We start from the raw sequence: 5,536 nt of genomic DNA, 5'->3' as shown, positions 1-5,536 counted from the left end.
GTGCTAATATGCACAGTAGCGTCACTTAAAAGACATTTGTTGGCGCTGCTGCGCAGTAACTCCACTTACGGCACGTTTATTTAGTACTTGCTTATACAAGTACTAAATAAATATGCAATAACCACTGTGCAATAGTGTCTTGTGTAGATGCACCCTTTAACCTCCTAACAGCACACAGAGAAAGAGGTGAAAATGATGCCATTGCTCCCCTATACCCAGGAGTCTAGTAGTTAGGAAAAGCATGCAGAAAGCACAAGTTCAAACCCTTCCTCTCCTTGACTTGATTTGAGCCCAGTTCTCTCAACAGGTAGAGGAGGAATTAAAACTAACATAGGTTAGATGTGCCATATATATGTAGCATATAATCTGTATGTGGTTTAAGAGAATATAAAAAGATTGGTTTTAAAGTAACTGTCTTCCTATTCATTTCTAAGTATGCTATTTCACAGCAAATTTGCATAAGCTCTCAAAAACCTTTGTTGGAAAAAACACATTTGCCTTAATAAGTTATTGGATTCCTTTGAGAAAATCCTGTGACACATCAAATAATAGAGTCTCCTTCCTTCATATGTAATGTCTTTAAACACTGTAACATACATTTTTATTGATCAAGGAGAACATGATCCTACATAACTCAGATTTAATCTTCAGAGATGCATAAAACAATCATGACATGATAAGAACAGCAGGCCATCCCCATCCATGTCTGTATTTTGGTGAATTAGCTCAAATACATACATTTCTATTTATTCTGGAAAAAAGGGAAAAACTAGTTTATTGTTGTGTTACATCTAAAGCTGAGACTTACAAAACCTGAGCCAAAAAAATGGGGAATGGACATTTCTCCTAAACATTTATACTTCCCCCTGCTGTTCCCAAAGAACTGCTCCTTTATGTTGTCTCCTTTGAGTGCTGCTATATGTTTGATAGCTACAGAAATGGCCATTCCAATTGACTGCTTCCTAACATGATTATCTTTAAGCCAATATGCGATCAAAGACCCTTCTAGCTCATAATATTGCAGGCTATTCTATATTTTAGTGGAAAAAGCAAAAACTGTAATTTATTCAAGGGATCAAAAAGCTGAACTATATTAAATGATAAGTTAAAAAATATAAATTAAATGTTCAGGAGATCTCTAGGAACACCACTAATGCCCATTTTAGCAAATGTACAGATACTGCTAACTTTCAAATTACTGGAATCTGTTATGTATAGTCAACTACTGAAAACTGAATTACTTCATGTTAAACTAGTTTTATGACTTGCAGTTATAAGAAAAATGTGAATGCTTAATAATAAGTAGATGAATAATCTTAATTAGCAAACAGTAAAAACTAATTCTGCCAAGAAGCTGTTTTATGCTAGTCAGCATTCCTAGAATTACGTAACACCTGTTATTAGAATGATTAATTTTGTTATCTTCAGTTAGGAAAAATTATTTGGGAGAGAGAACTTTGCCTAATGCAATTACAAATTCAGGCTGCTCTTTTAAAGTAGATGGGAGAGATTCTGGCCCCAGCTTCCAATACCACACCTGGGGTAACCTATTGTGTGTCAGAGCACACATGGTATGGGCATTCCCTGGTGATGTGGTACAGGCATTCCTCAATGGTAAGCAGCAGTGGCACAAGGTATGCCACTGCTATTTGCCCTCAAGGAAACACACATTCCGGCTCATCTGGATTCATTCGTTGAGTGCAAATCAGTCAATGCTGCTTTAAACAGGTAAAGGGATATTGCCCTAACAAGAAGTAAACCCAGTGCACCAACTCCTCAGCCAGTTCTCTTCCAGCTCCAAACAACAATATGATTGGGAAAATAAAGGTGTGGCTACATGTCACTGTATTTTAGTGGTCTCTGGCTCTTCTAAAACACTCTTCTGACTACCATCACAGTTTCCCAGCTAGGGCTTCTCTAGGTAGTTCCTTAGGACCACATCCATGTAGAGATGACTTACAAACAGCTTCTACAGAACTGCACCAGGTGCGATGGATAGTATTTATAGGAAGTAATTTTGGCTGCTAATGTTACAGATCCAGATTCCCCCAGGCCAGTGCAAAGAAGCAGAATGTGCTTCCTCAAGGGTTATGTTAAGCTATGCTATACATTTAGTTTCTTTTGGAATCTCCTGACATAAAGGAGATGGAATAGGGGTAAGATTTTCACCCTGTGACTGACAATATTTTTTTACTGGGAACCCAATATAATGTAAGACTGCACATGAAACAAAAATAGTTAACTGCAGCTTACTAGTATCCAAGTACAAAATACAAATGCTTGATGCCACGTTTGATGCAAACACTGGTAGTATAATCATTGGTAGCTTTCTGGTTAAATAGAGAGTTTCTGTTCCCATGCTAATAGCTAGGCAAATGACAGCATACCTCCTTATTCTATTGGGGTAGAGGTGTTTGACTAACATGATAGAGGGACACTGGATGTGAGATTCAAAGTAACATCCCTATTGATTCATATACTATTGTGACAGATTATGTGCAGAAATGGTACATCCATTTCCCACTGGAACTTACAAGTAAGTGTGCCTCCATCCTCTATCCCTAAGGGAAGCAGCATTGACAGGGTACATTCAGAAAACCTCACAGAGACTGACTTTTGTGAATCCTTTGCCCAAAACCTGCAGGAATTTCTGTGCAAAACGTTTGGATCATGCATTAGTTATTGCATACTCTAAAGGAACTGCTCTTTGGAAGAATTTTAACACACGGAAATAGAGCTAACATCTGTAGATTTTATTCTACAGACTCAAAAAAGGAAAAATCCAGAGGCTGTATTCAGTAGGAAGCAGACATATAATGTTGCACCTGTTTGGCACTTCTCCCAGTATTAAGTACTACAATGAAAAGTGAGCACATAATAGACACAACAGCATGTCCGTCCATTGTAAACTAAAAGCATTGATTTACTTGGCACCTGAGTAAAGCCTATTAGTTTAAGGTTACTGCTGATGATGAAATAAAGATCTCTCTCAGGCTAGTGAATGAAAAAACTTTAAAACCAAGTGTTGCATACTACTGGCTGAATAAACTGGTAACAAGGACTATTTTCTTTCTCATTCCAATCATGTTGTGGCACTTCTGTCTCTTTTTGGCCAATAGATATATAATACATGAGTTGCCCAATGTCAACAAGTTTGTAGTACTCCGTTTCCAAAATGAATACAAATCAGGGACGTTCCTTTTGTGGCTGTTCAAATATTGTTAAAATATTCTTTATTTCACATATTTAAGAAGCAAAGAAGAATTCTCATTTTATGAAGCCATGAGAGAATTCAATAACATTACTATTTAAAATAGACTTTCTAAAATTCAATAACATTACTATTTTAAATAGACTTTCTAAGGTGTGGCTACACTTGGATAGCTCACAACCAACTTGCATGGTATGAGATAATTTTTCTTGCAGGATTTCTCTAGGTATTTCAGCGAGCTTCTCTAAACCTGTTACAAAGAATCGCTGAAAGAAAGACTAGAGCTGATAAAAATTTTGATATGAAGGGGGGCAAGTTCTTCAGGAAAACTTTCTGTTTCTGACTAGATCTTGTTCCTATGCCCTTTCTCAGTATTAGAGTCCATTCATTTCTGGTTCCCCCAAAAATGACTTGTTTGAGATGTGAAAGCTCAGCAACTCTGAAAATCATTCTATAAGTGCCTTAAATTAAACACCAGAAAATGAAAGCACTTGACAATTATTTCCTAAGTTACTTGCCCAAAGCTACACAAGGGGCCTGTGGCAGAATACAGATTTAATGTCAGGGTCTTCAGCCTGCCAGTCCTGTGCTTATTCTGTTTTACTAAACTGGCTCAAAATGATCTCTTAGCAGGAGGTATGATTTTTTGTTTTTAGAAATAGCCAATTCTTTGGAAGCTAACTCTGCTGTGGATTTTAAGTGGTGCTTGTTAGCATGAAAATGGTGCCTGAGATACGTTGGCAGCCCATAAGTAAGACGTATCTAAATAATAATGATTAATTATTGACATTGTCTTCTCTTATCCCCACCATATGTGGTCACCATGCAACAAGGCATAAAGCATAAACTCATGATTTAACCCAGAACTCTGATGGATATTTAGGGTACTGCTGTACTTATACTGTTAGCAGTTCTGTGTAGGCTAAGGGTTTAAAGTAGAAAAGTGAAGGTACATAAAATGTTTCCTCCTCTAACAAATGTCGACTTCCTATGGAGAAGGGTGATTGCGCCCAAAAGTTTGCAAAGGACTCTTTTCCAACTACTCGTTTGGTCTAATAAAAGATATCACGTCTACCCAAAGAACCTTGCCTGCCTATGTCACATACATAGGAATTTATATGAAGTTATTCAAACATTATATAGTTATTAAGATAGCTAAATTGTTTGTCACCACTGCTAAGTAAAGATTAGCAAACGTGAGTGTGCATCTCTGGTGGCTTGGTTCTTATGACATTTGATATATTTATAGATAGGCTAAGTTGTGCTGCTAAGCAATTTGGCATTTTCTAAAACTTCTGCATTTTTTAAACTTCCCTGATACCAATGAAAACTAAACCAAAACACACTTTCACTTCATTAAAAGGCAGCATGACAAACTAAATGAAAAAAAATCATGCCAGGTAACCAGTTGATTTTGCAAGATTTTCACTTTCCCGATAAAGTAAAAATTAAACTTGATAATCATGAATTTTTAAATGCCCTCTAATCACAGGATGTTTCGCAGGTGTATTACTGTTTGGGGTGTTTACTGGAGAGGAATTGATTTAGTTATGATGTGTTAATCTGACACACTTTCTATTCGAGATTGTTCCCAAAGATATTTTTCTCATTTCACTGTCTTTCAGACTCAGCCTTTCCCTCTTCTTTATCAGGTGGGACTCTATCCTTATTCTTTATCTCCCGGGGATCCTGATTTCAATAGTTTGTTGCATTTTAATTTCCTGCCCTAGGACTCGAAGAAAGACAGCTCGGAGCTGCTTGTCGGGAGATAAAAAAGCGCTCTCCCGTCTCATCTCGGAGCTCTAGTCCAAAGTTTCCGGTGACACAAGCCGTGCTGGTCCTTCCCGGGCCCTAGCGGGGGGGAGCCTGAATCATCGCGAATGGGAGTTTCATTACTACAGCGCTTTGAAATGACTGAGTGGGAACCGTGCCTGGCGCTGAATTGTAAAACAATCCGTCTCAAGACACTTGCACGACACTCCTGTCTATCGACCGAGCTTGAGCTATTTCTTTCGGTTGCTGTATCGATTGTCCTGTCCCTATCTAACAGCCTGCAAGAGACCAGTGCTCGCGGATGATGGAGCTATAATTTCACGCAGCCTCAAAGGAGCCCGCGGGCGCGTGTGCGGGCAGCCGGGACGCCCCGCTTCTCCCTGGGCAGGACGCGCGCCGCCCGTCCCCAGGGCCGCGGCTCCCGCACGTGCAAGCGGGGACGGCGCGAGTGGGCCCCGCACGAGTCCGGGGAGAGGCCGGGCACCCCCGCCCGCGGGGAGGCTGCGGAAACCCGCAGATGGAGGGCGGGGGAGGGGCTGGGAACTTGGGCCC

Source organism: Alligator sinensis, unplaced genomic scaffold (genome assembly GCF_000455745.1).
Source record: "Alligator sinensis unplaced genomic scaffold, ASM45574v1 scaffold1258_1, whole genome shotgun sequence".
NCBI classification, from domain to species: domain Eukaryota; kingdom Metazoa; phylum Chordata; order Crocodylia; family Alligatoridae; genus Alligator; species Alligator sinensis.
This window is presented reverse-complemented; position numbering follows the sequence as displayed.